This window comes from Halichoeres trimaculatus, unplaced genomic scaffold, assembly GCF_033239565.1.
Source record: "Halichoeres trimaculatus isolate MK-OKI-2021-1 unplaced genomic scaffold, fHalTri1.1 fHalTri1_scaffold_1, whole genome shotgun sequence".
Taxonomy (NCBI): Eukaryota; Metazoa; Chordata; class Actinopteri; order Labriformes; family Labridae; genus Halichoeres; species Halichoeres trimaculatus.
In genome coordinates this window covers 33424802-33447220 of record NW_027437179.1, presented here as the reverse complement: position 1 = coordinate 33447220, position 22419 = coordinate 33424802, and the positions used below count along the sequence as shown (strand labels likewise).

General features: G+C 38.7%; 2 protein-coding genes across 2 annotated transcripts in view; one reads left to right on the top strand and one right to left on the bottom strand.

Moving 5' to 3' along the window:
• Nucleotides 1-22419, bottom strand: part of LOC141790125 (potassium voltage-gated channel subfamily A member 10) — a 114780-nt gene that overhangs the window by 80209 nt on the left and 12152 nt on the right. The window lies entirely within an intron of this gene.
• The window catches only part of ngfb (nerve growth factor b (beta polypeptide)), a 31786-nt gene continuing 25529 nt past the window's right edge, over nucleotides 16163-22419 (top strand). The window contains exon 1 of the mRNA XM_074669867.1: nucleotides 16163-16275. The gene's annotated coding sequence lies outside the window, so the exon portion shown is untranslated. The remainder of the gene's footprint in view (nucleotides 16276-22419) is intronic.

The window sequence follows — 22419 nt, the reverse complement described above, 5'->3', positions numbered from 1 at the left end:
TGAAAGCCCAGACATCACTTAACAGCATTTTCTACATTCATATGTAAACATCTGATTTTATTCACAGATGGATCAGGATGTCAGATCAGTGCTACAAAATTTAAAGACACACAAACAATTAATTAAAGATTATTTGATCTAACATTTTTACACTTTTATCCTGACAGCAGCTTTTGTTATGGATTTTTAATCTGGGGTCAAAATCAAACATAAACAATGTCACATTTACTCCACAGGAGGGCAGCAGATAGACTCACTCCACTGCTCACTCCCCAGGCAGACAGTGAGGTGTTCATACCCAGCTTGTTCCAATTCAGGCGACATTCAGGAGCAGAGCTGCTGGCCTCAAACAGACACCAGACAGATTAATTGAAAACGACAGAAAAGCTGAGGGGACGCTTTTATCTGAGCCCTCTCATGTGGCCGACTGACCTCCCAGAGTGAGTTGTGGATTAAGGATGTTTAGAGTGAAAATCGCACACTTGCTGCAACCTGAGGGCCCGAGGTCTCTGAAGTCAAGGACACAAATGTGCAGTTAAGCGCTTTGCACAGAGGTCTGTGTTTGTTCCATAGATTAAATAATCCCTGAAGGTCAGAAAATGGATCGAGAACAAAATGTAATTTAATATATCCAATCTATTTTCAGTAAGTAGAAGCACCTGTTTAAAACTCATGTTCTAGGAGATCAATTTTAGAAAATTAATTCATTTTATGTATGACCAGTGAGAAGCTGTAAATTCCAACAGTAAAACCATTACCCATAAATCATCATCTGCAGTACACAGATTTTTTAAGAATATATTTAAATCGGGCCGTGTTCCAGCCACTGTGCAGAGGCTTATGTTAATACGGACCGGTCACATCTGGTACCCAGACCGCCAAATATCTGGGAGCCATCATGCGTGTTAGTTTTCATGCTACAAGTGGGTTTAATTTGGTTTGGTGGTGTGAGATCAGGTGAGGTGATAATAGGTGATCAAAGACTCAGAGAGGAAGAGTTCATATTTTGACAGAGTATCCACACCAGAAAAATTGTAAGATAAAAATATTCAAGTATTAGAGTGATAAATTGTTTCCTTTTGCCAAATGTTACAAATGCTTTGGCCCAGCTGCTTTTATTTTAATACTACACTTGAATAAATTTAAAAGATCATTATTCACACTGTAGATTCTGTTCACTATTAAAAGATAACTGTACTTGACAGTTTTCTAGAGTTTGAAAACAGTCGAAACAGAGCTGAAATCATTGAGAAAGTTCATTTAGAGTCTGTGTGTAAACTATGTTCCAATGGTTTGTGGTAAACATGAGCAGAGCTAGCACACCCAGCCATTGGTCCTTTATATAAGTTAACGTCCACATATCTGTGCTGGTTACAAACACTCTGGTTGAGGTGCTATATGCTTGCTAAACTAGATACAGCCTACAACAACTCTGTCTCCACTTTCTGTCAAACTATACCATGCTAGGAGGCACCAACCATGTAGCTAATGGGTGGAATATTTGAAAAAAAAAAAAAAAAAAAAACATAAAAAAAAAAACTATTATCTGTTTTAGGAATGCACTGACACAACTGTTAAAGTTCTGATACCTGGGCTTTGATATCAACACTTATCCAATCCAGTATCATTATTTATTTAACATTCTCTTTTCCTCAATCTGAGGATGAGGCTGAGAGTTGGGTTTTGGCAGCTTTGGGCTTTTCTAACTTTGTAAATCCAAAAAAACAATCATAAACATGTTTAAACTGATTGTATTATTATTTAATGGGATTATGAATGTGGCAATGTGTGGTGAGTAAAACTCCAACACTAACATGAATTAGAGTTTAACTTTAAACCTTATCAGTGGATAAGTGAGGAATTAAACCTACTAGGGCTGAACGATTTCGGAAATGATCTAATTGTGATTTTTCGGGACCAATATTGCGATTGCGATTTAGCATACTTATTTTTCTTTCTGCATGCATCTTCTGCATTGCCCACTAAACACCAGCTATAAGTCATTACAAAGTGTGACCAACATGACAAAGGTTAATTTGAACATTTAAACAAGTCTTTCCCACACCTATTAATTGAAAAAGAAAAAAGGAACACTAAAATTTTATTGACCTTCAGTTGTCAGCCAGAGTAACAAAGCATACAGAATAATGTGAACAAGGGGTATGGCTCTGCAAGCCACGATCATTCTACTGTGTGGATCTCTGGAACTCACAGGGCTTTTGACAGAAAAAAAGACAGAAAACATTGACTTTTGTTGGTTTAAAGGAAGAATGAGTACAAATACTGTAATTCCTCCAGTCAGTGTAAATGAAACTTCTTCTTTTTTTTTTCTAATTGCAGCCTTTGCTATTTGAAAACTGCCTTCTATTACATTGCGACGCTGGTTTCAAATCGATTAATTGTTCAGCCTTAAAACCTACACGTAATGCGAGTTGTTCTCAGAAATGATGGGGTAACAATTATGAAATAACTCCAAAGCCACTGTAGTAACCTTGTACAGACCTACCTGCTCTACGGATCAGCCCTTTGTCTCAGATATTTGATCTCACTTTTAGAGTTTTTACCTGGGTCAGATCAGTGCATCCTTTATTGGTTTAACTGATGGCTACCTTCTAGCAAGAGTGACAGTGTTCAATTGGTCAGTTGACTAAACTTGCATCACTAATTTCAATGGTTTCATTGGTTATTTAAAGACACATACAGACCCAGTATCTGTTACTAAGGTCAGACTGAAACCAATTCAAAGCTACATGACTGGGATGGTGACAATATGTTTTTCTCCCAACCTAATTATTTTACAATTTTTGGGGTGTCAATTTGACTTGCGATTCTTTGATTATCCCAATGTTTGTGATTTTTTGTTTGCTTTTTTTTTGAACACCCAACCATTTGAAAAAGTTGAAGGATGATGATGATGTCTGCAGACTATACCAAAGGCCATTTTTACCCCCAAAATGCACACCAAGTTTGAGTCACTTTTTAAAATCATTCAGGAGATTTGGCTCGTCAACTTTTCCCCAATCCAACTTGTAAACAAAGACTAAGGTGAAGGATTCAAATTCAGAAAACAAAAATAACAAAAACAAACAAACAAACAAGAAAAATTGAACAATAAAAAAACAGATTGAAAATCATTAAAAAAAAAAATCCCAATACTTCTATAGATCAATTTTTTTCTTCCACCACTGGTTTCTCAATTCCTCAGATCTTAGTTCAATCAAGTACCTGTGGGAGGTGCCGGACAACATACCTCACACCTTCCAGGACTTAAAGGATCTACTGCCAACATCTAGGTACCAAATACCAAAAAACATCCTCAGGGGTCTGGCGGGGTCCATGTCACTGCAGGTAAGGGTTATTTAAGACCTGCTTTGACAAGAGGGGGGCCTTCACTATCAAGCAGGTGTTCATAAAGCTAAGGCTGATTGGTGTAGTTTTCTTGCTGTGGCGGATCCCAGACAGTTTAAGCCCTGATCTCAGGTTACTTTGCATAAAGCGCTCTCAATAAGAGCATCACAGTGTGTGTTGGACAAATATTAAACAGGGTAAAAAGAGAACTTTTTTTTGGCGAGCTCTCAGTAACAACAGAAACTCTGAGGAATGATTATCTGAAGAGGAAAAGTTACTTTGGTATGTCCTTTGTTTAGACTGGAAGCTTCCAGGACTTCGAGGTCTTCTCTTTTTTAATTGTTTACATGTCTCTCTCCAACAGCATCTGCCCATAGCAACTACAGTCTAATTATAGTAAAGACAGTATCTAAAGGTAAGTAACCAAAACACTTGGCGAGGGACGAGGAAAGATCTCACAAATACATCATTCTGTTATGCAAGAATCATTTGCAAACAATCAAGAGAAATCCTTTGAAACTAATCAAGGACATGTCCTTTTCTGACAAAGATAAAGAGCGATAATGACACTGCAGCTCCCGATAGCCAAGACAGAACAATGAAGAAAGAGAAAAAAGATGGTTGACGAACAACAGAGGGGAATAAAAGAGAACATGTTTTGCATTCATGTGAGAAATTCAAGTCGGCTGCAATTACATAACAGCTGATACAATACTCTTTTTCTGTGTGTTTGGGGTTTTTAGGACTCTTTATTTTTACTGTATTCATCCCAACTGTGTGTAACTGTAACATGATGGGAGGAAAAGTCCCTGTAAAGAGACACAGGCCTGTTTTCATCCATGTGTACTTAGCAGAGGCGGAGGGTTTGATCGCATACACAGTTTCAAAAGGTTGGAGGGTCACCTGATCCTTTGTGTGTGTGTGTGTGTGTGTGTGTGTGTGTGTGTGTGTGTGTGTGTGTGTGTGTGTGTGTGTGTGTGTGTGTGTGTGTGTGTGTGGTAGATGGAGGGGGTGTTCAGTGCCTTGGGGCAACAGTATAATAGGTAACATCCCATCCCCGGGGTCAAACCTCTCCAGGCCTCTGACAAACTGTCCCGCCTCAACCATATTTGATTTCAAGGGCCAATCTTTGAATCGACAGGTCCTGGACAGGTACGAAAGAGCCGAGGGAAAGGAGGATTGTGATCTTTTCATTTGCCTCTCCACTGTTTTTCTTATAATATCAGGGTAATATTGCGCTTGGCAGAGTCTCTGGTTAATGTGATGGGCTTGGCTTTGTGGGAAATCACAGATCTGGTCTTGGACTTTCATGCTGAGGCACAGTTAGAGAGTAAAAAAAGTGCACATGATGGGTTAGGGTTAGTAGATGGTTGTTTTGCATTAAGTTTATATTGAAATACTTCTAGCTTTGTAAGCCACAGCAGAAGTTATGCAGACATACTATCTTTCTTGTTAATTCTTTAACCACTTCAAACAATTCCTCAGCACTCATAATCAGTCTTTGAATAGAAAACATGCTTCTAATCTGGATACATAAAGTAATATAAAGTAGACTAAGGTTTTATATCATCAAACATCAACAGCAGTAGACAAGAAATATGTAGTCATGCTGTAATAAAGTTTGAGTTAAACAAAATGCTTGTACCCGTATGAGGACACGGCCCTGAATAATTCAGACAATTTACAACAAGAACATTTGATATATGGAAGCATTCCAACTGGCTGACAGACAAAAATGTGATTTGTGACAGCAGACCTCTCTGTCAAACCCTGTTTTCCACTGGTTCAGTATATCAGCCCTCAGCACAAACTATAAGGCACTGAATCATGGCCGCAGGGCATCAGTGATGGGAACCGAGCCAACATGGAGATACAGAGCCCCGTAGAGACCGGAGACTGTATCTCAATCCCTTATTGTGGCAGAGTGCCACTCTGATGAAGCTCATGATCTGAACGTCAGGGCTTTTACATCAATCAGTGACATACTTTAAACAATGCTGTGATGGACTACACATGCACACACTCACTGTATGTTCAGTAAATAACTGTTGGCAGGACTTTAAAGCACAGAGACTGTTGCACTTTCAGCCTATCAGCTGTAAATCACAGAAGACTTTACATGATTGAATGTTTACCATGTTCCAAAGCTTAGACTGACTGACTGCACTCAGAGTCACTTAGGTTCTGCCAATAACGTTAATGAGAATAATCACAAATGATTAATTACCTGATTACCCCAAACTCTGGTTCAAGGATGTGTTTTGATTACACACATTTTGATTTTAATGGAAGTTGACTTGCCTCAACACTGGGGGAGCCACATAGCAGGTATATAAAAGTAGCATAGGCTTGTGTTTGGAGGAACTGGTTCCAAATTGTCAAGATTCATGACGTCAATTTGGAACGTTTATTTCGGTTTTACTTGTTAGTTCTTAACAGTGACATGCATTTTTCAAGATTAGACCTCTGAGAATTCTACACCCCACCTAAAGTTTTTTGGATTATCTGCAGGGACTGTGTTACATTACCTTGTGTCAAATGACGAAGCATGTCAACAAAGTCATGAGAAAATTATCTTTTGCGTGCGCTCTCTTCCATCAGCTCACACTGGCTACTCTCTGCATTTGGGGCTGTAAAACCTAACACTGTGTTGACATGGTTTATTTTATTTTGAAAGACACCAGGAATTTTAAAGTGGTTTTCATCCATGACTTCCTGTCCTGCTTCATCTGCTTTCTGCAAATTAACATGTTATTGCTCTTGGATCCAGCAAAAACAGGAGGCTTGTGTATCTGATCCAGAGGGCTCCTACCTGCCGGAGCTGGGACGCAGCCATTGGAGCTGATGTAGGTTGAAACGGTATCAGATTGGACCATTTACTGTATATAAAGAGGACAGCGTGGCTCCACCACTTACTGTTGTACGGTTTTGCAGCCATCCCCGCCATTGGCTACCAGAGTCTGCACAGCAGAAGCTATCAAGGACTCCGTGAGAATCTGAGTGGAGCCAGGTGATGAAAAAATAAGTATTTTTTTCTTTCGAGAGTCTAATCTGGTCTTGGCTCTCCCTCCTGATACATTTTACAACCTACAAAAAAAAAAATACATATGAACAGCAACGGTCAATCATTGTTAAACATGATGTAAAACCTTGTTTTTAACCTCTGATAAGCAATGAATACAAAACTCCTCAGAGAAAAGAGGACCTATAAACAAGGCAGCCCAATAATATCTTCAAATCACCACAACAATCAGACGTGAGAAACATTTCTACGAGGTGTATTAATTTAAAAAAAATTCACCACAGCCCATCTGAAATGGCTGGCGAGACAGATTTTTTTTACCTATACTGCAGCCAGCCACCAGGGGGAGCAGTTTTTGTGGTGAACTCACTTGAAGATGAGCAAGATGACGACCATTTTTTTTTAACGTCTATGGATCGAACACGCACTTGGTAAACTTTGGTCATAAGCTTTGTTAAAAGTTAAACTGACATTGCAAGGGGGAAAGAATTTATGCTATGACACTGACTTCAATGAAGTGTGAATTTGAGGGAGTGCTCTGTCTTCAAAATGCTGTGTTCAAAGATGAAGTTTCAAATATGTTTGTTAAATATCAGCTCAGAGAGCTCCCCTCTACCTCTTGTAACTACCAAGAGTTGCTGTGGTACAGATACTGTTTTCTTTCGATAGCGTTGAGACAAACAAAGAGAAAGTGGAGGAAAGTCTCCGAGCAGTGGACAGAACTGTGGTGATGGGATTACACTTATTTTCCTCTGGTGAGTCATCAGAATTTTTAGGTGTACAAAATCAAAACCAGAAATGATAAAACTGTTTTGTTGTGAATGACGTCCACGCCTACAGCAGCGCAGCTTTAATTTTGGTATATTCCCCCTACATCCACCAGCTTCTTTTCATGTTAACACAGGTATCAGTGTTGGCAAAGTATGTGAATTGTGCCATGGTGACAATATTAAGCTACAAAACTCATTCACAGGATAATTTTGTGCTAATGTTATGTAACTGACTTGTTCATCTTTCTATTTTAATGCATATTTTGAACCTTCCAAGTTATGAGTCAGGGTGTTGTTTAAACAATAAATCGCAGTGTTTGTTTGCATGGTAACTCTGCTGTGTGCTAATCTGAAAAATATGAATGTGCCTGAATGTACCAGTGTTTTTATTTGAAACATACTCTGAGTGAAGATATTATGAATTCCTCATTGCTGCCCACGCTTTAGAAGTGCGACAGTAGGACTTTTAAAATACAATCAGGACTCCTGAAGCCAGTGTCTGGGAGGGAGGATATGTTAAGTATGTGGTAATTTTTGGAAAGAGAGGGTTGGAAACAAAGTGCTCCGAGCAAGACATAACAGGGGATTATCAAAACCAAAGGAAATCCAAAAGGACACCAATCGTTTACATTTTATGACGGAAGTGAAACACCGTCCTGGTGTGACACTTTGAACCATCAGGACCACATCCTCCTGACAGCTGTGGTAAATGAGATCTCATCTGTCAGCAGTCTGTCCTCACAGAGCGACACAACCTTCCACCAAACACAAACACACACAGACACACAACACACACGCAGATATACACACCGCACCCTCTGTAAACAAACACTAACCAGAGAGAATAGATCCCTCGATCATCATCACGCAGCTGTAAACACAGATGTGCTGAAAATCATGTCATGTAACAGGAACAGACGTGGCTGAAGAGGAAGTACAGTAGGGTCTGAACAAATCAGCTGCTCCAAAGCTGGTGTCACCACTGAAAGATATGAAGTCTAAACGTTTCAGAAAAAACAAGGCAGCAAATAGACAAAAACGAGGAGTTAAAACCCAACTGTAAACAGCAATGTATAAAAGCGTCTTTTCTCTTTAAGAAGAAAGTGAATCCAGCAGAAAATTTCTCAAAGACAACGTGACTATTGTCCCTGAGTGTAGGGGAGCCTTTTCCTGAAAGAATATCTGCCTGGTGGCCCTGGGCTAATCTAGGCTGTGTGGGCCAGAGGTCAGAGGTCACATGCTTAGCTTGGTTTTAGCTGGTGGTCTGAGCACAGATACTTCAGGTCTCTACCTGACGTCAGGTCCTCAATTAGCTTTAGAAAATAAGATGAGAAAGACATTACCTTCTTGTGATAGATAGATAGATAGATAGATAGATAGATAGATAGATAGATAGATAGATAGATAGATAGATAGATAGATAGATAGATAGATAGATAGATAGATAGATAGATAGATAGATAGATAGATAGATAGATAGATACTAAATCTAAATCTGATTTAACAACAGGAAGTCAAGACTTCACCACCAAGCTTATTTATGCTAGGTTTGGTCTGATACTCTTCCTACTAAATCTTATTAAATTTATCATTATAGCCATTAAGCTAGCTCATCCTTAAATAATGTGTTAAGGTTTACCATGGTGTAGAGGAAGTTTCAGTATGGTGATTTATCACCAATTCCTCATTGATGACATACTAATTGAAGATGATGCTATAATGATAAATAAATCACCTTGACTCTAAAACTCAGAGGATGCTTCGGTGAAGGGTTATTCTTCAAGATCGCTGACTGTCTCATTTCACTGTCAATCAAAAAGTGATTCAGCCTCAGACAGATCATCCAATCATCATGCAGAAGCCCAGCATCCAGGCCAGCCCACTGCCTCATAGACCCCCAGAGATGATGAGTGTCCGATGGCCGGGACAAAGCCCAGCGTTTATCCATTTTTTTGGAACAACCCACTCTACGCTTCCCCGCTGAAGTCAGAAGACACCCAGCGTCCGACTGTGTTAAAGTGCTGAGACGCTGCGGGGATGAATGAGAAGGAGGTCGAGCCAGTTACCTGTGATAGGTAGCTGATTCAACAAATCAACCAAAGATGAAGGAATTCTAGTGCATATTTTGTCAATGAAATGTACACAGCAGTACATATCACCACTTTTTTGGGGGACATTTTAGGGGAAGCTGAGCTTTGCTTGCAGTCTTAGAGCAATCGCCACTGGTTGATCATCATTTTAGCTGCTCCTGCTACATTTCAGCTCCAGCAATCTAGAGCAAGAAATTTTAAATTGGCAGAGAACATAAGGAAATATGTACTTGAAAGATTATTTTGTTGTTGTTGTAACAATGCTTTTTGGCATCAAATCTCACACAATTAGAAAGCCTGGGTTATGTCTCTTTAAATGGTGCCACATTTGTCAGGAACATGTATTTGTGGGATAAGCAGAAGAGCTGAGTATGTGAGTTGCGCCCATGAAAAAGCTGCCACATCTTCTCTAACAATGCCAAACAGCTTATTGACTTGTGTTTGGTGCATTGGACGATTGAATCTGAAGAAAAACAGACATATTTGCAAATTAAAAATGCATTCAAATGACAAACAGGAGTCTCAGTAGCATGTGGAAGAATTTACTCAAGAACATATTCGACTTAACCTCACAACAAACTGGAGCCAACAAGTCAGAGGTCATTATATATATGTATGGATGTTATTGATGAAGACGTTGAGGAAGAAAAACTCACTATGAAGGCAGAAAACCATCATTTCAGTAACTACCATGAGGAATCCTTAGTCTCATTGACAAACAAGGGTGTACAGAGCCAAACTGCAGTGGAAACAGACCAGACAGGGATCTGGCGTCAGGGTAACAGCGATCAGATAGATGTCAAAATGCTTGTTTCAGAGCTGACAGAGCTTAAAACCACTGAAATAATTGTTGAATATTCTCGAGTTTCCACTTGTTTGGGTTAACTGTAGCTTTTCCCCCATGTTGGGGGTAATACAGCAGTTGTGATCATTTTAGCTCTATCTTCTTATCTGGTGAAGGCAGTTAGCATGTTTTCTAGTTACCATCCTAACTGATGTGAAGAATAACCACCGTTGACCTTGAGAGGTAAATGTGTCTGAGAAAGACAAAGTGCCCTGCATCTCGCTCTGCTGCGTCTTAGTGCTAATCAAATCTGAATGTTTCATAGAATCAAGATTAAGCCCTTACTTCCTGCTCAGTTCCACGAAGTCAGCTGTCTCTTCAAACGCTGGATCCGAGTTGATGTGGCTGATGAAGGCCAGATGTGGATCTTTACAGCAGCGCTCACATCTCCTGTCTTCAGAGGAGCTGACTTACAGTGTTCCCTTATAACAGAGACAGATCTGTGGTCGTCTATGACATACCATTCATATCAGTGGTGGTTCATATTGTAAAAGCAACACCTCGGGTTTGGTTTGGACAGAGGCGGGTTTAATACCATACATTTTATTTTTCTGGCCCAGTTCTGGTTTGAATTTCTAAAACAAGAGCCCGTCTATTAGAACGAGTCATTGTAAAAGCATGAGGCGTGTTGTTGCATCTACTTCCAGCCTGGACCCAGAGCCAAGTCTTCAAATACAGTATGTTGTTTAAAGAGGGAGACAGCTTGTTTGTGGAGGGGGTCAGGGGGGAAGGATGGCTCTAACAGGAATAGGACTTTAACAGATTTGCTGCATGTTATAAACTTTAAAGGCTGACTTTGATAAATAAATTCCAATTACAGCAGTGTAACTTAAGCTTTTAAGTACTTCTACACTGTTTGTTAGTAAAACTAATTCAGGAGTTAATTTTGATGTGTACTCAAGATTAGTGACTCACAGAATGTTGTTAGTAGAATTAAAACCAAGTCCATTTTAAAGTAGTTATATTGCTTTAAAATGCCATTTTCTAATTTTTTTTTTTGCTTTCTTACTCAAACAAAATATTTTAATGAGACTCTAAGCTCAGGGGGCTTTCACACCAATGTTGTTTGTCCGAACTTTCAGACTTTCCTGTGTGGTCTGAACCAAAATGATTGGTGTAAAACCTGGCCCGGACCCTGGTCTATACCAAACAGTCAAGCATTTTTGCCCTGTTCCGTCTGGGCCAAACGGGACCACAGTCTGGTTGATGTCCAGTGTGAAAGCATTATTCTGAAAGGTTTGGATTAATGACAGGAAATAATGATATGACTACTGAAAAAAAGAAAACCACTGCCAAAAAAGAACTGTGGAAGTACACAGGAAGAGAAAGAGACTAAATGTTTGATAAATATTTGGTGAGATGATTTTATAAGGGGCTAACTCAAAAATGTACACAAAAGCATTGCAACTTCCCAGTTGTTGTCTCATAGAATGGAAGAGAGAAGGTACATGAAGACAGGTGAATTTGGCCACCCACCAGCCAAGTGACCAATCAGTGTAAACGACAGAAATGCAAAGAACAAAGTTGATGACGATATCACATAGGTTCATCATGTAGATCTATTAGTCTGTTTGCAATAAAGAAAGGTGAAACTGGAATAGTCCCAACCAAATGTACACAATGTAACAAAAACATGGACCTTGGTCCAGACTTTGAAACACAGAGCCCCTGATTTACAAAAAGTGATGTGAAAGTGGTACAAACATTCAAATTTTTTAACCTTAGTGTTCACTGGGCAAGATTCAATTTTTGTTTTATGTTTCATTATACAGAGTTAGGGATGGGTGCTGAATTAGGTACTTTTAAAGGTACAAACTAAATTCTGTCAAAAGTACTGGGTACCGATTCACGTAAAATCAAAAGATACCATGTTTAGGTACCTAAATGCATTCTTGTGACTGTGAGGGAGTGGAAAAGTAGGTGATTTTCCATACTGGACATGAACACAGCATTGCAAAGTTATGTACTGAAGAAGAAATATATTGAATTGAAAAAATATATATTTATTTTTAAACAAATTGATATATTTTATCACATAAAGCCAAAAAAGTACAGAAAATTGGTACCATTGAGTGCTGGTATTGGTACTCAATGGTACCAATTTTCAGTGTCATTTCAAATGCAGAAAGTAACCCATCCCTATACAGAGAGATAAAATGCTGCATAGGTAGCGCTAAGACAGATTCCGGCTCATTTTGTTTTTGTTTAAGGTTTCTCAACTCAAATATGGAAGCCTGTTTATGCCAGGTAGAAAAAAAAATTGCAAGCCTTTGTTGAATAAATGGGAAACAAAGTCAAAAATATGAACTAGACAGTCAAATTGATGAGTTTAAAATCTAAACTTTGAGATAAAAGGAAAATTCATGGGCTAAAATGTTGATTTTCTGAGACAAAAAGTTGAAATATTAAGAATCTATTTGAAATAAAAAGTAATAAGTGTTTGTATTTATAATTTCAACTTTTTATCTCATGATTTGATATATCATCCTTGTGATTTAACTTGATATCTTGATATTCCCTCATAAATATTAGAAAATTATCAGAACAGTCCCTGGTACGTACGTATTTTCAATGGTCCAGCAAGATAAGACTCACATTGTTCATTTTGAATGACTTGTTCTGGTGACTAGTCTGCTTTTAGTTATCTAGGAACAGAATGGTGTGCTCAGCTCACTTTACACTGATGATAAAAAACAAAGAGGTTTCAGAGTATCTTCAGTCTAACCTTCAGGCTGCAGCACACTTACTGGAATAAGGAGCGATCATTAATGAGATATTTTCCCACAAAAGACCAGTTTGTGCTGCCAAAATCACATTACAACACCATTTTATGTTTAAACAAGATGCAACAACACCAAAACAAACATCAAAATGACCCTTCCTGACTTTTCCATTAGACCCCTCTGAGGTTAAGTTTGAAAAGTGACCGTGGGCTTCAAAGTTCACATCTGAACCTTGGACAGAAAAACTGTCAGCCTCCAAAAACAACCCCGTGTGACTTATGTTTCCACCTCAGATGTTTCCCCCTCAGTTACGTTAATCCCCGGCCATGTCAAAAGATGTCCAAAATGTTTGATGAACAGCAGAGGAGTCTGGTCCGGCCTGAGTGGCCAAATGAGCTCCTGCAAACGAGTTTTACAGGAGACGTGTGGGAGGCCAGGTTTCAAATCCCCAAAGCCCTGCAGTGCCAAAGAAGGAAACATCCAACACAAGCGTTGTGTCTGCTCTGCCAGACTCTCCAGAGACAACTGTAACCGTTCTTCATGGATGGCACATCCAGTTTAGCTCATCATGTAGCAGAGAACACGCTGAAAACAAAAAGGCAGCTTCTTAAAACATGGCTGTGACCACTTTTAAAAATACCAGTCAAGCCAAGGAGAGTTCAGAGGAGTAATCAAAGCCATGAGTACGATCCTCGTGTAATATGGTAAGAACATTTTGCCTCCATGTGTTTTTGTTGGGATCCAGATGTGCAAGACTGGTAGTGACATAAAAACGAACACAATGCAGCCCATAGGCACAGAATATCTCAACTATTATCTCATTTATAAGGAAAGAGTGGAAATACACAACTCTCTAGTGACCTTGTGTTCCAGTTTAGACGAGAGAGAGTGGACACACAGATCTGTATGAAACACAAACACACACACAGTTATATACGTACTTTACACACCTGGATTAGTTTATCCCGTCTCACCTTGACGCTCAAATCCCTTCCTGAAACATTAGCACCATTCACTCTCACTGCCTCAAACAGACTCTGTAACTCTATCCTGTGTATGAGAGGGTGTTGACAATTACATAAGTAGAAAGAAAGTTGAACAATTTCACAGATTCTGGGGAAAGTGAGCACCATAAATAACTCCGACATGTTCATAATTGTTGGGGGATGATAGAAATTAAAGGTTCACTGCTTCTGACTCTAAAAACAGCCAAGTGGATACTTCTTGAAAACTCATTGGAAAAGCTCTTGTCTGTGAAATTAATTACTGAGGAGGGTGATCTCATGAACATCTGTCTGTGTGAAACATCTGCCGCTGTTTTTAAAGAAAAAAACAAAACAGGGAATCAATTCAGCCTAATCATACGAAACAAAGGCGCTCAGGGGAAGTTATAAAGAGACAGAATAAAATTAGCAGTTATGGGATCCTTAACCTTTTTAAGGGTATAACCTCAGCCAGATATGGAGCTTCCAGAGTCAGATAGCAGCAAAAAAGTTTGATAGGGTTCAGTCCAGGTCTGAGTGTGGGTGTTTTAACCTGAATAGAATAAGAACAGCTTGGAAATATTGTTATTGCTATAAATGCCTTCATTCTTTTTCTGTTAATCATAATTTAAGCTTTTACTTAGAGTCATAAGTGTTGTATTTGGCCATGATCTCATCCTGTTTTAACTACACAAGGTAAAAACTGGATTCCAATATTGACAGTTAACATCACTTATTTACAATCAACATGTTTAATAGCTCACAGGCACAGATGGTGCTCGTGTTTCAGTGTAAAGTGTGAACCTGTTAACTGGTGATTCTCTGCTGCTAACTGACACATTTTGCTGAAGGTTGCCCATTAGAAAGTTGCTCTTCACTCTAAAACACAAGTTTCTCTATAATGGTTGTGATCCTGTCTGGATTCAGTAGAACCTGAGCCCACGGTTAAGTATCATTTCTGACAACCAAGCACTGAACAGTTAGACATTTTTGTACTACTTACAGCACGGGTGGCCAACCAGTCAGAGACCAAGAGCCACAAAAATGACTGTGGTACTACAGAGAGCCAGGTCACACACAGGGTCTTACAAACACACTTCCTCTAACACATAAACGAAATGACATGACAAATAAAAATCAATACATTTCCAACTTTCAGAGCAAGATTTACTGTGTTTGTAAGTGTGTTTAAATTCATACTAGTGAAGAGAAACTGAAACTTAAGTATCAGTCTGTACACCAAAACATTGATCGACACTGATCCCAACATTGGCACCAGTATATCAGTATTTCAGATTGATCGGCACACAACTACTTTTAACGATGTATATATTTTTATGAATGGATCGAAGAGCCACACCCTGAAAGGCAAAGAGCCACATGCCGCTCCCGAGCCGTAGGTTGGCCACCCCTGGCTTACATTTTAATTCAGAGTTTAAAGACGGTTGACCTTTCTGGATGAAAAGTGCTAAATGTTGCCATCCAATGATAATACAGCAGAAAAATACTATGCACAGAATACAATTAAATCTTGTACTGCATCATACTTTTGGAGTAGTTTGATCTAAAAAAAAATGAAAGTTGTATTTGCATCGGTCTAGTTAAACTGCAATCACCTGTATGGAGTATTGGAAAAAAAATCAGGCATGTTGACATCAAACTCCAGGGAGAACTAAAGACAAGAGGTGCTAGCTTTGCTAACTTTAGCCAAATACTCTATAGTCCCCTGTTCAAACATGTTAAATAAGTTATGTTAAACTTTAAATTTTGAGGAACACAATAAAGAAAGTTAAACAAATGGTTGTTAGTGAAGACATAAAATGTTAGCTACATATAAAACATGACAACGTCAATGTCAGCTTTATCTATATAGCACATTTAAAACAGCCAGTGGCCTACCAAAGTGCTATGACGGTAAAAAGGCAGTAGCAATAAAAACAATAAAAACTGGAAAAAAATAAATCAAATAAAACAGTAAAAGCATAAAATATATAATAAAAGACTCAATAAAGTGGCTTTCCTGCTCCAAAAGCCGGAGTAAAAACGTGAGTCTTTAAAAGAGTTTTAAAAGAGGAGAGGCTATTTGCAGTTAAACAGTTAACGGTAATGCATTCCACAGAGTATGTATTATGGAAAAGTATACCTATCAGAACTAGAAAAATGTCGCAGCTGCAGCTTTGCTTAACATGAGCTGCACCCTGAGATGTAACCTGGTGAGGTATCAGCTCTCCTTTTAGACTTGTGGAGTCGGACAGGCACTAGGACCTGCAGCACGCCCCACTCTGCACTGTCTGCAGCCTCTGGGACACTTCTCACTTACTTTCTGAACAGTTTTCAAACAAGTGCAAGACTCAGTAAGGACTGTTTGGGATAATTTACAAAGAATTTGTTTTCCTCCTCCCTGGCATCTTGTTGAATTGGACACAAAGTGGAATATTTATCACTGATCCTCGGGAGTCTTACGTCAGCGGAGAAAAACGAGGGCTTGTGCAGAGGTAGAGCACTGTTTTAACTCTAAGACACTGCATGACCGTGACTAACACTAACTGAGTATAAAAACCAAAGCAAATAACACATCAGACCATGACTGATGTTGCATCAAACTGATTAATGGTAAAAAAAAAATGTGTTGAAGAGAATGTAATAGCTTTAGATGTGCAGATTAAAACATATCACCAGTAAAGAAGTAAAATTGTTGTGCATGTTGGCTTTCAAATTCAGCTCTCTGACAGTTTAAACCTTCTGTTTCTATTCAAAAAAGTTACCTGCTGGGTTTATTACAACTTGTTTGGTTTTACCACTGATAATTAGAGGTTTAGGGTTTAACATCAGCCACTGCAGTGAAGTGATCACCTCCTCCATCCCCTCAGAAACTGTTGAAGCTTGGCCTCAGGGCTCATCAGGTTACAATAGCACCCATCAGACCTGCACTCGTCTCCCTGGGCTAGCTTATATTCTCAAAGCATTCCTGCAAGTTTTTTTTTTTTTTTTGGTGTGTGCATTTGTACGGCATGTTGAGTTGGCAACAAGGGGCTTGCTGCAGGGTAGTTCTCTCAAATTATGTGTGCCACGGAGTTAAAACAAATTATTGCATTCTTGACATAATAGCAGGTGATTATAGTCAAGAAGACTGGCTGTGCTCTTTTGATAAAAAGGAACTTTATATCCGTCATTTGGAACAGGAATTTAGACAGACCTTTAAATTTATGCTTTTTATTTTTATTTTGGACACATTATCAAAACAGCATGTGAATATCATTCTCATTATATTTTTTGAAGCATTAAGAGAGTTTGCAGACTGAGTGGATCTAAGCCACATAAACGTTGGAACATAACACTCATTGATAAGCTAAACCATATGCCTGTTATCACCTGACATGAAAAACACTGCTCCATCAATGGGAAGGCTTCTCTCCCTCAGACAAAAGAGGCCGGTTTACGATGACAAAGAGAGTGATGAAAACAGCAGGGGGTGGACTAAAGGTAGGATGTTAGTCTGGATGCTTTAATAAAAGTAATTTCCACTGGTGCATCTCTGTCTGCATGTCAGTTAGACCAACAGTGTCTACACCCATGAAGCTTTAAATCAAGGATGATCTTCTCTCTGTAATGAAGCACAGACTTTGTCATCCTGTGTTTTGAGTCATCGTTGAAGCAGCGGCCTCTTTTCACAGCGGCCGATGCTGCTCAGAGGGAACTTGAGCTCACAGTTTGGTAGTTGTGGTTGAACTATCAGGAAAGAGTGAACCCTACATGACTCCACGTTGTATATTTTTGGGTGGTCAATTTTTTGTTTTTGTTTTGTTTTAGTGAAAAAGCTAAATGTGAGTTGCTCTAAAGAGGTTGCTTTGTGAAACTAAACTGTTGTAGATTGCTCAACTATGTGTCATCCATACGGCCTCTCTTTCTAAAACCAGTAAACAAACAAATGTAATAAAATAAAAGACGTACCCCAGGAGCCCACATTTTCTGAGGGGCCATGAGACACATGATATCCAGAACGCTATGTCAAGTATGCTGAGCATGTGAATTTAAGAAATTTTATTTTCTTCTATCAGCTGTACACTTTACTACACGTTTGATTTATGCACCAGGGCTTCCCCCTGAGCCACATGTGTCTGCATGTATGATCTTGCGTTTTCAGTATGATCCGGTGAATCACTAACTTAAAGCAGTTAAGTATAGTACAGCTAAGGTGTTAGTTAAGGTGCTGGTGGGTGTTGGTAGGTGTTTTTCACCAGTACTCGTCCTCAGCTGACATTTCTTCATCACACTTCAATGGTTTTAAAAACTGAGCTGTTAACTCCGTCCAGGGGTTTTATTGAGATTCCAAATAAGGCCAACAATGTTATTAGCACTCAACAGGGCTCCTTTAAAACACAGAATAATGCCCAGAGTGGCGCAGTGTCTGTATGCCTGATGTGTGCTCTCATTGGTTTGTGAGGATTTTTTGACTTTTTAAAGAACCTGGAGTTGGTCTTGAAAATATTCACACTTCTATGATCATAATCCATGGTTCAAAATAAGATTATCAGTGCCAGAATGGGCACTCTGCCAAGGAGGTTATGTTTTGGGGAGAGTTTGTCTGTTTGTCTGTGAACAACATAACTCAAAAAGTTACAAAAAGATCTTGATGAAATTTTAAGGAAATGTTCAAAATGGGAATTAGAAGAAGTGATTCCATTTTGGAGGTGATCAGGATCACTATCTGGATCCAGGATTTTTTTAAAGGATTTTTTATCATTGTGAGATAGGGCCGTTTTCACCATGTGTGCATATCACTCGACAATAAATGGTCGGATTGCTTTGCAAAACAATTCAAGACAAGATCACAATAATTTCTGACAGATGTAAAAGTACGATCCAGATCCTGGATATTAAGATCTATCCATCATAATTTTCAACACTATCAGGTAACAGATTATTGTACAAACCTGCAACTAACACCAAACTGTAGCAGACAATCTGCTGAAAGGGAGTATAACATTAAAGTAAGCCTAAAGTGTTGTGTGATAATCACAATATGCTTGGCGGAGGTCTGCGCTCTTTGAGTGCTTTTCTAGTTTCTAAATGCTATTTCTCTGTGGTTCAGATCTGATTTTCCAAGGAGGAAACAAAGCTAGAAGATTGAGAGCCCCTTTGATGACACAAGGTCAGCTAGCAAAATTTAGCAATGAGAGGCAAGATCTCTCGTTTTCCTTGAAGTAAACAAATTCTTGGACAACCCCAATGAGATGTGTTCGTAACGTGTATCATTAGTGAATCCTGGTTATGTCCTACTGGTACTCCAACCTCACCAAGCAGAGCTAACGTAACCTCACTCATCATTTTATTGATAGACTCTCAAGTTTGAACAGACCACTGCAGAATAACTGCTGACTGTACAAAATATGTCCAAAAAATCCTTTTCTTGTATTAGAAAGGTTTTCTATTGCGCCTCACTGCTAAACTTTGTCAGCCGGCGTGGTGTTGTCATAGGGACTTCTACGTACCGGTCCTGGATTAACTGGAAAAGGAAACTGAGAAATAGCGTTTAGGAATAAGCAATTTTGGTGCTGATAATCTCTTTCTGCATCATGTCTTACAATCAGGCATAAACAAAGGTGAGACTTTTCAAGATCCCTTAGAAAGTCATTACAGGAACTTTAACACCAGCTTTAATAGTCACTTAATAACAAAAAAAAGATACCCAACCTGTAGGAGACTGTACGTCAGGTTCTTTCTATAAATATAAAAAAGAAAAAAGTCCACCACAAAAATCAAAGCATTCAATGTTTTTGGCCAAACCAACAGTGAACCAAGTGATTAATTTTCAGTTATAAAATGAAAAGTAAAAAACAACCGCTGACAAAAGAGTATAACTGAGAGAAATAACCCAAGAGGAATGAGAAACACTAAAGTTCTACAAGGAAACGCCTGTAAACTAACAATTAATCAACCTGCTCATCATTCAGCATTATGTGAAAACATCTTTTTTTAACTTGAGCAGTCATTAATGAAAAACACTGGTCATAAATTCATACAGTCAACCATATGTGACTCAACAATGGTTACCAGCTGGGCCAAATGTTGAGCTTTCTTTAAAAATCTGCACTGGATGGAACAGTTTACATCTAAAACATATTTACTTTTCCCTTTTTTTTCTTCATGTTACCAAAATTTCTGATTTCTGTGAAGTTTTCTGGTGGAAATATTTTAATGTCACAATGTGGGAAGTTCTCCTGTGGAACCTAGAACTGGCAGTCAGGCAAGTTCATCCCAAAACTGACACTCCTTCCTGGCTCTAATCTAACATTTTTCTCATTTTTTTGAGTAAACTATTTTCACTGGATACGGCACTAAATGATGGCGTTAAGGCTATGAAGTTTTCATCCATCTCCTTTGGTATGCAGTCCAGAAACGTACATCAGAGCAACTTTCCTACACCAAGCATTCCTCATTGCTGAACAATCTGTTCCACAGGTGGCAGAGAGAAATCTGGCAGACACAGATTATGAGACAGGTAACAGATGCTGTATGGTCCATCTGAGTGGAACCAGGGTGTAAAGGCTCCTGCGTGCCTACACCCCTCATTTACACCTCTGCCTCAACTATCAGGTGATGAGAGGTGTCCACTGGAGATAGAGGAGACATTGTTGACATACAGATGCATTCTGGGTAGCTGCTATCATGATGTTTGTTTAACTCTTACTTTCTTTGTATTTTAGAGACACCTGATTGTTTACCTTGAGCTGTGTTTTGCTACACTGAAAATTTAATGAGATCAAATCCTAACATTAAGATGACTTGACACAAAAAAGTCAGTTTTGGATAAAGAGTAGGAACTACTTTTTAAGCAAAAACTTGATATACAGCTTTTATATTTTTACAACAGCTGCTAGTATCCATCAAGTCCAAACCTTTAAGTTTTATTGTCCTCAACTTGCACCTGTTACGGACCATTTAAACTCTCTTCTCACACTCCTTGCCAGAAGGCCATACTTGTTCAGCAGTTTCCTAACAGAAGCTTTATAACATTGGTTTGTTTGTGCATACAATGTCAAGTTTAGGAATAGGGTGATTAGTACTGATGCCTGGTACCCGGCAAGCCATATCAGTGCTTAATGGTACCAATTTTCTGTACTGTTGTATGTGTTTATGTCGTAATAAACAATTTTTTAAATAATAAAATCTCATTTTTTTAAAATTGATCATGTTTATTCTTCAATATATAAACTTGCAATTAGGGATGGGTACCAAATGAGGTACTTTCAAAGGTAGCAACCCAATTTTGTCAAAAGTATCGGGTACCGATTCACATAAGCAAAAGGTACCATGTTTAGGTACTTAAATGCATCCTGGAGGCTGTGAGAGAGTATAAGAGTATGCAATTTTCCATGCTGGACATGAAAACAGCATTGCAAGGTTATATATTGAAGAATAAATATGTTACATTAAAAAAACTATATATTTATTTAGTTATTAAAAAAAGATATATTTTTTACCACATAGACACAAAAAAGTACCTAAAATTGGCCCCATTGAGTACCGGTACCAACTGCTAGGTACCGGGCATCTGTGCCATATTGTTTCAAATGTGAAAGGTACCCATCCCTTGGCACCGAATTAGGAACTTTTATAGGCACCAACCGTGTTCCACCGGTAGTACCAAGCACTGATTCTTGTCAAATCAAAAGGTACCATGTGTAAGTGTCTGAATTAATGTGAAGCATTCTTGTGACTGTGAAGGAGTGGAAGAGTTGGGGATTTTCCATGCTGGACATGAACACAGCATTGTAAGTTTACATATTGAGAAATGAATATGTTAAATTGAAACATTTTGAGATCTTATTATCAAAAAAATAATCTTTATTACCATATAAACACACACTAAAGTACCAAAAAGTGGTACCATGGAGTACTGATACCAATTGCTAGGTACCGGGCATCTGTACCTAAACATGGTACCTTTTGATTTTACAAGAATTGGTACTTCGTGCCACAGATGGAACTTGGTCAGTACCTAGTTTAGTACCCATCTCTAACACAGTATGATACTAAATGAAGGAAATGGTACAATGCAATGAGGAAGGATAAGGAACAATACGACTAGTACAGTTTAGTGTAATATGATAAGAAACAACATGTTACAATACAGTAGATTATGATAACAGGAACCAATAGGATTCAAAATGATACCATATAATACAGAACAATAGGGTACAGTACCTTATGAAACAATCATAGACTGTACAGTACAAGGACGTAGTCTCTGTGATGTCACCCATCTGTTTCTAAAAGGTAGTTTTTAAGCAAATCATCAGCAAGAGCTGTTTTGGAAATGGGGCTGGCACATTAACAGCTTGTCAGTCACGTGGACTGTGCCTCTGATTGGTCAAACTCTTTATCTTATATCTATATAACAGCTGAGTAGGAAAAAATCCCCCCTGCACAGTGTGTGCTGCTAGAAAAATGAGCGATTCAGGGTGTAATATTATTATTATAATTTTTTGGTACCAGGCTGTAAACATGTCAATTTCTGCTGTGAAAAAAAAGTCTTTTTGTGGCTTGGTGTTTGTTGTGTCCTGTACTTCTGGAGCCAGCATCAAGTGGACCCTTTACAAACTGTGGTTTTTAGCATTTCTGCATTGCTACATATT